This window comes from Gracilinanus agilis, chromosome 1, assembly GCF_016433145.1.
Source record: "Gracilinanus agilis isolate LMUSP501 chromosome 1, AgileGrace, whole genome shotgun sequence".
NCBI classification, from domain to species: Eukaryota; Metazoa; Chordata; class Mammalia; order Didelphimorphia; family Didelphidae; genus Gracilinanus; species Gracilinanus agilis.
This window is the reverse complement of record NC_058130.1, coordinates 298,311,257-298,325,844: the sequence shown is the minus strand read 5'-3', so window position 1 is coordinate 298,325,844 and position 14,588 is coordinate 298,311,257. Positions and strand designations below refer to the sequence as shown.

At 32.3% G+C, this 14,588-nt stretch overlaps 1 pseudogene; it reads right to left on the bottom strand.

Moving 5' to 3' along the window:
- Positions 1-2,149: 2,149 nt before the first annotated feature.
- On the bottom strand, positions 2,150-2,726 carry LOC123251149 (annotated as a pseudogene).
- Positions 2,727-14,588: the final 11,862 nt, after the last annotated feature.

Genomic DNA, 14,588 nt, shown 5'->3' with positions numbered 1-14,588 from the left:
GACACTGCAGTATAGACCTTAACATTCTCTGGGACTCAAGATTTAGGAACTCATAGCTTTAGAGATGGAGACTGATGAGAATGAGAAGAAGAAAACATATTAGAAGAAGAAAAAATGTCAGATAAATAGTTTTAATAACAGGATTTTTGGTGATGAATACTTCATGAATTTCTAAAATCTTGCCTCAGATCACTTGTTGGAAAACACTATACTTAAACTTTAAGAATACCTCTAGCTTGAAAATTATTTAAAATATTTTTATAGGTCATACATTAGCTTCAAGCAATCCACTTGGACTTTCTTGTTCAGAAAAATAAAAGATATGAAAATACATGTAGTCGCTAATTATGCTTTTTCTATTTATGCTTCTATTTGTTGACATAATAATATTTAAAAATTGCGGGTGTGTGTATTACAGTGAACTATTCTTTAACATCATGATATTGGATATAAAAAATAACAACAAAAGTCACAATAATATGAGGGAGGCATCGCCTTAAAAATGAATGTATGAGACAGCCTGTTGAGGGAACATGGTTCTTTCTCATTGAGTCTTCACCTAATGACACTGCCTCTTTAAACATCAACATGGCATTAATCACTGTGTGGAATACAGATTCTAGTGAAAGACTGCCAGTTGCTCTCCTGTGAATTCACATAAAGGATGTTCCTCTCATCCAAGTAATTCCAAAGGTGACAAATATTACAGATGCTGAATTTATGGGAGTGCTTGCTCCCTGTTTATTAACTCATCCATCTTGTGAGAAATAAAAGGACCAAACAGGGAGACAAGTGGGCTTTTCTTATCCTGTCAGCTCAATGATGTCTTAAAGTAATCAATATCTATAATTATTAAATCTTTCCAGGGCAATTTAACTCTTCACTGACTCATTCTTTGATACTCACTTCTAAATGGAACATCAGGAGTAAATCTAATGTAAATTAGAAAGAATAAAGCTTAAATTAGGACTTTATTTTTATCACCTTATTTTTAAACCTTATTATAAATAACTTCATTTGCATTGACAGAAGAGAATAATAACTGAGTTGGAAAAGATTTGAAGAACCAGTTATGTAGGAAGAAAGTAAAGAAGAAGGATGTTCCTAATAAAATTTCCTATTAAGTAAAAGCATCCTGAAAGAAAAAAAAATCTTGACAGCCTTTGAATTTTACTGATAGTATTGTAATTTGGATTTTTAACAACTGCTTTGGAATCTGTATACATAGCATCCCCTTCTCATTTTATTCATTTACCGAATCTAATTAAGAGTATTTGCTTTAATTACTAAGTTACATGAATATAAATGCAAACTTATTCTCACAATAAAATAAGAAAAAATAGTTATAAATAAAACTTATCTTAACCAATTATACATAGTATCCATATCTTTGTTACTCAGAGAATCTTTCCTATAACTATATTAGAATAAAAATTTGTAAATGGTAGCCTTGAATATCTCAGTATTTAACTCAATTCCATTGAACAAATGTTTATTGAATGCCCGTTGTATTTAGGTCACTCTACTGGGTATTTGAAAAACCATACTGGGAACTAAAGTATTTTGTAAAATAATCAATATCTGAGCAGTGAAATTTAAGAAGTTTACATACCTATTCTATTCCATACAACTTTTAAAAAGATGAGGAATTATTTAAATTAATATATTTTTCTCACTCAACACAAAATATCTGCATGATTCACTAAGCTCTATCTTGCTCAGCCCAGGTATATATCTCATTTTGAATATTAGAATGGAATTAGGCACTTATAGTTCATCCAGAAGTTAACAGAAGGGTATTTACTTAATCAAAGTAAGGAAAGGGCATTCAGAAAGGGGAAGAATATTCATCAAAAATACAGAATTGATTAAGTTGACTATCTCTTCTCACTGTTGGTCCTACTGCCTGTTTGAAGCCTCAGGCAGGAGTTCTTGGCTTAGATATCCCATATATTATGTCAATGGATGGTCTGACCCTTCTGCCTCACCACCCTAATATCAATCTAGTTTTAAGGACATTTTATATACCTTTTGATAGGAAAAATTTTCTACTGGTTAAATCACATATGGTTTAATATGTGCTAGGGCCTCATGAAAAGTAAGCACAGATTACATACCAGGGCACTGGAAAATATTGGTTCTGTCATATTCAGGGTTCCATATGAAATTTCTTTTTTTGATAAGTATTATTATTTTGACATGTGAATAACTTTTGACTCTTCAGAACACTGGCTTTGGTATCTATTCTAACTTGTTCATTAGCCTGTTGCACTGCATCTTTCTCAGAAACATAGATGACATTCAAAAATATTCTTATATCCTTGTTTTTGACATTGGTGGTCTGTTCAATCAGAGCAGCTGAGTTTCATAGTTAAATATAATTCCTTCAAGAATTAACTCATCTTTTTAGACTTGAGAAACAGCAAAAGCCACACTTGGTCACATGCATACTCTTTGGATATATTTTTCACCCAAGAAATTTATGATTTCAATAAGAAAGCAATTTTCTTGACCAACAACAATAATGGGGATGTGAACACATGCAGAACTTAAAAATCAAGGGTTATGTCTTTGATAATATTTTATACATGACTACAGATTGTGCTCAGGTGGTAAATTTCCCAACCACTTTTCCATTCAGAGATTTTGTCCCCTTTTTTCCAAGGAGATTGAGATAAAAAAATGATCTGGTTGAAATTTCTTTGGAGGATTCCTCTGAGACCCTTAACAATTGTTTAGAATGATCTTCATTCCGGGAGTGAACAAGCCACAAAAAGTACATATGAAATTTCTAACCTTATATCTCTTAAAAACAAAACAAAAAATGCCTCAACTTGTGGTATAAAAACCTTAAATCACTATATCTGATCAGTGGATCCTGATGACAAGTCATGGAAATCAGGTAGTAGTTTTTGGTTTTTTAATGAGGTAATGCCATTTTTAGTGTTGAAATTTACCATCTGATTCAAAATTCAGGTAAACACTTATAGATAATCTTTCTTTAATATATTCTTATTTGATTCTTAGCCCCTCAAAATAAAACAAAAAAAATGAGATCACATAAGTATTAAAAGTGTTACTATTCCCATTCTACAGGCAATGAAACAAATGGAAATGTTAAACTTAGTTCTCTCCTGACTCTATATTTATTATTCTTGTCATTATATCTTTCTCTATTAGAAGACTTTTTCAGAAAGCTGTCTTAGTAAGTTTTAATATTTTCTAAAAACAAACAAATAATATACTTAAGTAATACACTATGCAACTATATTTCCTCATTTACTTTCCCACTTGCTCGATAAAGATTAAAAAGAATGAGGGAGGTGGGGAGAGAGGCAGAACTCAACTACAAAAGTCAATTGTGCTTCTATATGTATCATTTGTCATTTTTTTGCTTTGAAAATCATGAAGGTTTCTAGTTCTAGAGAGAGAAAGTTTAGTTTGAACAAAAGCATTCAAAATAACAGCTAGAAGTAACTTTTACCATAAAGTCTGTGTACTCATCTGAAGAAGTTGGTAAATGAGACTTGCAATTTATTTTACACACTATTCCTAAAATCCTCTTTCCTTTGGTCTTTTGTGACTAATTGTACAAATCAATTCTAACTGACTATACTCAGTATTTCTATTACTGGGTTGTACCTTTTCAGAGACACTAGGGTAGAAGGTTTCATTGGAGAGGGGAACCTATGCCTGAGATACTGTTTCCTTTGCACATCTCTTGATTCAGACAAAGAAAGTGTCTCTGCATGATTCCTGACTAAAGATATACTAATTGGACTGTTTTGGCTATTAATTTCTCCCAGCATGTTTCTTGTGTGTGTGTGTGTGTGTGTGTGTGTGTGTGTGTGTGTGTGTGTTCTTGAAATTACCAGAGATATCCATTATTATGTCACATTCCTGGTATAATAAACAACCTCATTAAAAAAAAAAACAACTAAACTATTGTTGCCTTCAAAAGAGTTCAGAACATATCCTTTCCAGCATTTTTTGAAAATCAATTCTTCAACTTCCTATGACAGATATTGTAAGGAATGTTATTCATTAGGAATTGGTTTTGATAAAGTATCAAGAACAAACCACCTGCCTTTGTTGGAATTTTGCAGTTCGGTGCCTGAAAATTCTGTGGAGGCTTAAGGAGCTGGAATTTTCATTCTGACAGTTGGTTTCTGAATGGAGTAAGCTCAGGAGGCTGGCTTTTGCTCTCTCTCTCTCTCTGGTGTTCTCTATTCAGAGAGGGGGAAAAATCTTTGGCTCATGGAAATTCTTCTAAGTGGTACGCCAGCTGTGGAAAGAGGAAGAAGTTGGAGGTGTTTTGAAAGAGCTGTTTCAAGAAGATCTTCAGTTTAAGAAGAAAATCTTGGTTTTGCTTCTCTGTGGCTATAGAGTTGAGCAACCAGAATTCAGCCTTTAGGCCCCAACCATTAGGCCAAATCTTGACTGAATAGGATTTGGAAAAACTAACCAAAACAGTTACAAAAAGGCACTAATTAATATTAATAAGAAGAATATTTAGAAATAGGATTAGTTTAGTAAGAAATTGGGTAAGACCGTGATAAGTAGTGAGAATAGATTTGGTTTTTACCGAATCGAAGAGGATACTGTGAGGGACTGCAGATTTGGTTGGGTGGAAATAGATACCTATTAGTTGTTAGGGATCTTCCCTGCTTTATCCTTTTATTAAACTTTTATAATATATACATTTTTAAATAAACAAGACTTTTTTCTACAACTGCCTCTTTAGTTATGTTTTTCTAAGAAGACCTTACTGTTCTTCCTGGCCTGTTCGACTTTGTTAGAACTGGCCCTTCTATTACAACAAGAACAGCAAAGTAAGTGACTTTTGGATATGGTTCAAGAATCACCCTTGTAATATTGACTCTATTCTGAAGGGAGTGGTCAGATGTATATGAAAGAGATAGTGGAGATAGATGTTTAATAGTCTAAATTACATATCATTTTGCTTGCAAAACACTCTACATACATTATCTCACTTGATTCTCAAAAAAAATTAGAAAGTAAAATCTATCATAACCTCAATTTTATAGCTTAGGGAATTGAGGCAAAGAGTGACAAAGTCACCTACCCGGGGTCAGAGAGCTAGTAAATTTCCAAGGCAGGATGTGACTTCAGACATTCCTGACTCCAATTTTTCATTGTATATCAAGTCACTGGGCTCCCTTTCGAGGAAAGAGTCTGGTTCATCTTCAAAAATCAAGATAATATATATTTTAGTCCCATCATATCTCAAATATCATTAATAGCTTGTACAAAAAGTTTTGATCCACATCAACAAAATTTCAGCTCTTACATATATTTGAATATCCTTTCAACATATATTTATTTAGATGAGTTTTCTATCTTTTCTTAACCAGTATAATATAAAGTGCCATGTAAACTATAGTGTAGAACTATAGAGGTGCCTCTCTCCATATAGCATATAGCAAAAATTATTTTTAAAATAATTTTGTAATTTGAATATTTTCATTGCTACAATTCAAGAAATGTCAATTCACATCCTATATAACTAGAAAAGAATAAAACAATCAGACCCTGCCTTGACTTTTTTGTTTGTTTGTTTGTTTGTTTTTTGCAAAAAGCTTTCTTCTGGTCACCTTTGAAGTCATAGAAATCAAGAGAAGGAAGAATCAGATTTTTCCCTTCATCCAGTACACATTCAAAGCAGGGCAATTGACTAGGGGTGCATTTGCTGCATGATTCAACTAATTCCATAGTGACTGGACCTAGGAATGCCCCTATATATTTCCTCAACTAATGTTAAAATTTGATAAGAAAGTTTCATAGCTTGGTGTAAAGTTGCAGAAGTCCTCTATACTGCCACATGTTCAAATTAAATAATATCCTAGGAATGAATTGTTTAAATCAATCAACTTTTTTTATGACACTAGTACAACAATGGAGCATTAGATAGGAGAAAGTAGAGTGGCCAAAAGAGAACAGCTGCCAAAAAGAAGGATGAAGTTGTGGACAGGAAGCAAATTTAAACCTCAGACAGACTTATACTCAGACCAATATCTGGAAAGCCTTCACAAAAATGAAAGGGTCCTCTTGTAGAATGAGAAAGAATGAGATTAACTCCCAGTGTATGTGCAGTGGTAATGGTGAAGGAAAGAGAATATCATAGTAAGATATTTGAGTCTTTTGGTACCTTTCTATTTTTATTTGTTGTGATAAAAAACTTTTTTTTTTGAAGAAAAAGATTGTAGAATCATTTAATTGATTAGAACTTAGAAGGGATTTTCAAGATCTATTCTATATTCTAGAGAACAGCTAGACTAGACTAATTTTAGAGACAAATTAACTGAGGTCTATAAGTTGAAAAAATTGGAACAAGACACCCAAGTAAAAAATACTAGATTGAATGCCTCATTATTATTATAAACACTGGGATTTAAACTTTCATTCTCTGACTCCAAATCCAATATGCCATAATATAAATGATTCATCATCACAAGGAAAAAGTTTGCAGAAAGAAACTGAGAAAAGTTTAGGAAAGGAATTTGAGAATTTTCCCCAAATCATTTGCTTTTCCTTGATATAGTAAGGGAACATCTGAAATATTCATAATTCAAAATAAGTCAATTTCTGGCTGCAAAATGAGGAAAATTTAATTTCTATGCTTATATACTTTTTTAAAGAATTGTGTGGGTTTTTTAATCTCCAATTTAGACAATCTAAAAGAGATGACTAGTTAAGGTTTGTCACTTGAAAGATCAAAGACACTAAGTCTTTATTAAGCAGCAGAGAACAAATTCGGACCCAATGGCCATGGTTACAGCAACATCCCAAGATGTCACTCACAGAGTCTTCCAACCATAACTTTCTTACCGAACATGTCAAACTGACCCACTGAGATGGGAAATTTATTGGAATTTCTTGTTCAGATAGATCACTGTTGTGAGCGGAATTACTCATTTTATATTGAGTCATCTTATCAAGAATGATTCTGGACATGATGGAGGTTAAGGTACTTTTTTATGTTTCTTTATCTCATGAGCATAATCTTAGAACTTGTCAAATCATACAAATGGGAGAATAATGATAGTGTTTCTCATACATATCAGGTGCCTTCTTCAAGTAGACAGATGTACTTACTTTTCATGTAGTCTAATTCAAGTATTTTAATAACCACTATCTTTGATGATATATGTTTAAATAATTTTCCAGTTTTGAAATTTGATAACATTCCTTAAAGATTTTAATGAGTTTATGTTCATTAGTGATTGGTGGATTTCACAATTTCATAAGGCAATTTTCCTCATTCATTATGTTTTTATTCAAATTCTGAAAATGTCCTGAGCCCATAAAGCATGTCAAGAAATCTTAGGCTCATCATGAATCTCACAAGTGATTTTGGTAAATCACTCTTTGTCACCAGGTCCCTGAGTGTGATGGATGAAGAGAATAAAAACTAAAAGCCTTTAGTTCCTTAAGGGAGAATCAACTCAGTGGATGAGCAATGGCCCAAATCACCCAACAGGTCTTCCCAGTGAGTCAGGCGTGGAATCACTATAACTTAAATTAATTATAAACAGAATGGTTATTTAACTACATGATCTATTTGATCAAATTTGTCACTGACTTGTTTTTAATTTTGCCAAATCAAGTAGACTATATATGCAAAAATAAACACATAAAAATATATAATTGTACACACATAGACAAATATACATCTACATACATATATACAAACATACATGTCTGAAAAGTTACCTACACAATTAAAATTTAGTAAATCTGAAAATATGAGAAAATTTTTCATTTTGATTTATTTCATCTCTTTTGCAATTAATTCAATCCCGTGTATATGTTATGAATAGCAAATATATCTGATCTGATTTGTATCCTTGTATCTAGAATAAATAATAGATATACTCCTGTTAAATCATAAGTCCCCAAATAAAATAATCTCTTTGGTACTGGAAGTATAAAAATAATTGTTTCCCGACTCCAAAGACTGCATTAGTAACTGGTACAATTATTGAAAGAATTCAACAAAGGACAGGGATCTTAAGGTGAGTTATTAGGAAGGATACAATTCTATTTTCACAAGCCAGTTTCTTTTTATATATTAAAAATTAATATTTGGTCACTTCCTAGAAATTTCCCTTTAAAAATGTTCCATACCTCATTAGATCTGAAATCAATTAAATATTTGTTCAGCTAATGAATTGTAACATTTGGCTTTTATCCTTTCTCAGTAATTACTGTATAATAGTCAATATAACTTTTCCATTCAGAAAATTTATAGAATTTTAAACTCAAGATACTTTATGATTATCATCCTAAAATCATATTAAGCAAGAAAGGTTATTACTGTTAAATTATTAAATTATTATTACAGGTGATTTTTTTTGCTCCTTGAATACTCCGAACTTGATACAATCCCTTTTAAAAATTATATCTCCTTTACAAGCTATTTTTTTTCTGAGGAACAGGTCTCTGATTTGAGGTGCAAATATAGAGTAACCAGATTTATATTTGATAAATAAATATTAAATATGCATATTGGAATACAACTATTTCAGAATGCTTATTTTCCTAATAATTTGAAGTCTTAATAATAGTTCTGAACATTATAATTACACTTTTATTTTTTAATCCTTATTTGTGTTCTTATGGGGGAAATGATTACATTTAGAGTGAATAGTTAAAAATATTAAAATCCAGCTAATTTTTCATAACATCTCTTATTTTTTAAGGTATTTTATTCACTGTAGTGCAATGAAGATTTTTTCAACTCACAAAATATGAGAATTTCAGTTATGTGTTATTCACATAACTTTTTATTCAAAATTACTGTAGAGATTATTTCCCTTATCTATACAAAAATTACTTTAAATATGTTTCATATCTAAGTCTAGTTTATATCTCATTGGCTTCACTAATCTTGAAAAAACAACTTATAAAGTAATAACTTATTATGTTTGAAATTGCTTGAAATTGAGGTTATCTTAGATTTGATGTGCTTAACATGTTCAGATTCCTCACATAAGTAGTCCAAAGAAAAGGTCGATGAGCTCCTGAATGTTCAAACACTTCTGGTTATACTTAAGTGACCAATGGATCAATGCAAGGATCTTTTTAGTGGTGAATACAAGAGAGAGAGAAAATAGAAGGAAAAGAGTTAGAAAGTAAGGGAGAAGAATAAAGGAGAAAGGGTTGGAAAAAATGACTAATCTAAAAAATTATTGTTGTCTGCTCTTGAAGATTCTTGTCTCATTCTGAACTCTCACATATTGTTTGGTCCTACCTTCTGTCATTCCTGTCTCCCTCACACCCTTCTAGACCCACATTTAATATTTAAGTCAGCTCCCCTGGTTTTCCCCATAATAGGTTAGATCAGACTTTTCAGGCATATTCAGATAATTCAAAGAAATTATTTTTAAAGATAGACTGAACTGCATGAGTACTCTACTGCTATAGTAAAATAGTCTTATATGAGATTAATATCACACCAGAGTATCCATTAATCTTGTCACAGTCTTCCCTGCACCCTGACATTAAGTGATCATTGTCTTGGACTACTATTGACTTCAATGACATGTCATTGCTTAAAATGATTGACTCATCCCAGGATCAAAGGAACAATTGATAAAAGAAAGACCTCTGTCCATCAACTGAATCTTTTGCTTCATGTGCCCAAATTTGATCAGAGCAGAAAAGATGTGAGGCTTCACATATTAATAATGGCTATATGTTCTGAACCTACTGCCTTAGGCATTGTATCCATGAATAAAGGTATCGAATGAAATCTCTCAGGTAATAACAGACATAAAGTGTATTTACTAATCCCTGTTCTCATACAATAGGACAGAGCAACTACACCATCATTGCCATGTGAAATATTTGGTTGAAAATGACAGAAGAAAGTGTCTAAAACAGGGAAATGGACTTAAACAGAGAGTTTGCTGCCCAAAACCAGAACTAAAGAGAATCAACATAAGGTAATTAAGAGAATGGGGGGGAGGAGAAAAAAATTATTTTCTTTAAGAGACACAACAAGTTCAATCAATTTATATCCCAAGAAGAAAAGAAGGTAAATATTAAAAACTATTATTACCAACAGGGTAGCTAGAAGAAGTTTACATAGAGGGAACAGGGACTAACTGTATAGGATGAAATGTCAAGAGATATATAAATATATGTATGTATGTATGTATACATATATACAAAACTAGGGGAAACAATAAGAAAAAAGGAAAGCAAACAAAAAGGAATAAATTTATATTCCATAAAGAAGCACATGGGATCAACAGGGGAAAAATAACAATACCTTGTAAGGGTAAAGAGGTTAGAGAGAGGGAATATTCAATACTTAAGTGCATTGAAATCAACTTAGAGAAGAACAATCAGATCCATAGGGACAGAAAATTGATTCACACCCTATTGAGAAGTAGAAGGGTAACAAAGGGACTGGTGGGGAGGGAAGCAATAATAGGGAGGGAGTGGGCTTGGGGGGGAGCACCGTGTGGCTTTAAAGAACAATAAGAGGGGAATTAGAAGGGAGGGGGGAGAAAGGGAAGTACAACAAGGGAGGGGATTATAGGAACTGATTAAAAACAAAACATTGGTATAGAAGGAAACAGTGAAAGAATAAAGAACAGGAGAGAGAATCAAAATGTCTGGGAATGCAGAGTTGATAATTATAACTCTGAATGTGAATGGGATGAACTCACCCATAAAATGGAAGCAAATAGCAGAGTGGATTAGAAACCAAAACCCAACCATATGTTGTTTTCAAGAAACACATATTAGACAGACAGACAGACAGACATAGAATGAAAATGAGAGGATGGAGCAAAATCTTTTGGGCTTCAAATGAGAAAAAGAAGGCAGGGGTGGCTATCATGATCTCTGACAGAGTCAAAGTAAAAATAGATAAGGTTAAAAGAGATAGGGAAGGTTACTACATCCTAATACAAGGCAGTATAAACAATGAAGAAATATCAGTACTCAATATGTATGCACCAAATGGAATAGCTTCCAACTTTCTAAAGGGGAAGCTAGTGGAGGTCAAGGATGAAATAGATAGCAAAACTATACTAGTGGGGGACCTGAACCTTCTCCTATCAGATCTAGATAAAATAAAACCAAAAAATAAATAAGAAACAGATAAAGATGAACGAAACCCTAGAAAAATTTGAGTTAATAGATATTTGGAGAAATATAAATAGAGACAAAAAGGAATACACCTTCTTTTCAGCAGCACATGGAACATTCACAAAGATAGACCATGTAATAGGGCACAGAAACATGACAAACAAATGCAAAAAAGCAGAAATAATAAATGTAACTGTCTCAGATCATAATGCAATAAAAATAGTTATTAGTAAGAATACATGGAGAGGCAAACCAAAAACTAATTGGAAATTAAATAATATGATTCTCCAAAATAATTTAGTGAAAGAACAAATCACAGAAACAATGAATAATTTCATTGAAGACAATGACAATGATGAGACAGCTTACCCAAACTTATGGGATGCAGCCAAAGCAGTTCTAAGAGGAAAATTTATATCACTGAGTGCATATATTAACAAATTAGGGAGGGCAGAGGTTAATGAATTGTGCGTGCAACTTAAAAAACTAGAAAATGAACAAATTAAAAATCTTCAGATGAAAACTAAATTAGAAATACAAAAAAATCAAAGGAGAAATTAATAAAATTGAAAGTAAAAGAACTATTGAATTAATAAATAAGACCAGAAGCTGGTATTTTGAAAAAACAGATAAAATAGACAAAGTATTGGTTAATCTAATTAAAAAATGAAAGAAGAAAACCAAATTAATAGTATCAAAGATGAAAAAGGAGACCTCACCTCTAATGAAGAGGAAGTTAAGGCAATCATTAAAAACTATTTTGTGCAATTATATAGCAATAAATTTAACAATCTAAGTGATATGGATGAATATTTGCAAAAATATAAATTGCCTCAACTAACAGCAGAAGAAATAGAATACCTAAATAATCCCATATCAAAAAGAGAAATTGAAAAAGCCATCAAAGAACTCCCTAAGAAAAAATCACCAGGACCTGATGGATTCAAAAGTGAATTCTATCAGACATTCAAAGAGCATTTAATCCCAATACTATACAAATTATTTGATATAATAAGCAAAGAAGGAATCTTACCAAACTCCTTTTATGACACAAATATGGTACTGATTCCAAAGCCAGGCAGATCAAAAACAGAGAAAGAAAATTACAGACCAATCTCCTTAATTAATATAGATGCAAAAATCTTAAATAGAATACTAGCAAAAAGACTCCAGTGAGTGATAAAGAGGGTTATTCATCATGATCAGGTGGGATTTATACCAGGAATGCAAGGATGGTTCAACATTAGGAAAACCATCCACATAATTGATCATATCAACAGTCTAACAAACAAAAATCAAATAATAGATGCTGAAAAAACCTTTGATAAAATACAGCATTCATTCCTATTGAAAACTCTGAAAAGTATAGGAATAGAAATTACTTTCCTAAAAATAATAAACAGTATATACCTAAAACCATCAACAAGCATCATATGCAATGGGGATAAATTAAAACCCTTCCCAATAAGTTCAGGAGTGAAACAAGGATGCTCATTATCACCTCTATTATTCAACATTGTACTAGAGACACTAGCAGAAACAATTAGAGAAGAAAAAGAAATTGAAGGTATTAAAATAGGCAAGGAGGAAACTAAGCTATCACTCTTTGCAGACATATTGTCTACAAATGATGGTCTACTTAAAAAATCCTAGAGAATCAACTAAAAAGCTAGTAGAAATAATCAATAACTTTAGCAAAGTTGCAGGATACAAAACAAATGCACATAAATCATCACCATTTCTATATATTTACAACACATTAGAGCAGCAAGAGGTAGAAAGAGAAACACCATTTAAAATCACCCTAGACAATATAAAATACTTAAGAATCTATCTACCAAAAGAAATACAGGAATTATACGAACATAACTACAAATCACTTTTCAAAAAAATAAAACTGGATCTATACAATTGGAAAAACATTGAGTGCTCATGGGTAGGACGAGCTAACATAATAAAAATGACCATTCTACCCAAATTAATTTACGTATTTAGTGCCATACCTATCAAATTACCAAAAAACTTCTTTACTGAATTAGGAAACACTAAAACAAATTTCATTTGGAATAAGAAAAGATCAAGAATATCAAGGGAAATAATGAAAAAAAAAACAAGCAAGATGGCTTTATAACAAAAAATTCTGACAGAGGTCTAATTACTCAAATATACAAGGAGCTAAATCAATTGTATAATAAATCAAGCCATTCCCCAATTAATAAATGGGCAAGGGACATGAATAGGCAATTCAGATAAAGACATCAAAAGTATCAATAAGCAAATAAGAAAGTGTTCTAAATCTCTAATAATTAGAGAAATGCAAATCAAAACAACTCTGTGGTACCACCTCACATGTAGAAGATTTGCTAAAATTATAGCTGGAGAAAGTAATGAATGTTGGAGGGGATGTGGCAAAATTGGGATGTTAATGCACTGCTGGTGGAGTTGTGAACTGATCCAACCATTATGGAGGGCAATTTGGAACTATGCCCAAAGAGCAATAAAAGAATGCCTGCCCTTTTATCCAGTCATACCATAGCTGGGATTGTACCCCAAAGAAATCATAGATAAACAGACTTGCACAAAAATATTTATAGCACCGCTCTTTGTGGTGGCAAAAAACTGGAAAGCAAGGGTATGCCCTTCAATTGGGGAATGGCTGAACAAATTGTGGTATATGTTGGTGATGGAATGCTATTGTGCTCAAAGAATAATAAACTGGAGGAATTCCATGTCAACTGGAAAGACCTCCAGGAACCAATGCAGAGTGAAAGGAGCAGAGCCAGAAGAACATTGTACACAGAGACTGATATACTGTGGTAAAATAGAATGTAATGGACATCTGTACTAGCAGCAATGCAATGACCCAAGACAATTCGGAGGGATTTATGGAAAGGAACACTACCCACATTCAGAGGAAGAACTGCGGGAGTAGAAACACAGAAGAAAAGCAACTGGGTGGACACTTGGGTTGATGAGGACATGATTGGGGATGTAGAGCTGAAAAGACCACACCCATGTAATTATCAATAATGTGTTAATAAGTCTTGACTGACCCCACCAGTGGAAATGAGAATTAGCTACAGCTAGGGGGAAGGGGTTATTTGGGGGGTGAAGGGGGTGAACAGTAAAGTAAAAACGTGACTTGTGTAACCATGGAAATTTTTTCTAAAAATAAAAAATTATTAAAAATAGAGAACAAGGAAATGGGATATTTAAGGAAACAAAAATGAAAGTATATGTTAACAATATAAAAACTTTTTAATTAATTATCTATTTTAGCAAATTAACAGAGCAATATATACCCTATCCTGTTATCTCTTCTTTTCATGATTCCATAAAGATGTCAGAAATGTCACAGGAATAAAAAAGAACCCTGGGCTTTTTTAGTTTCCTTACTGAACTGAAGAATATCATTAATCACAGAGAAACACACACACACACATGCATACACACAGGAAAACACA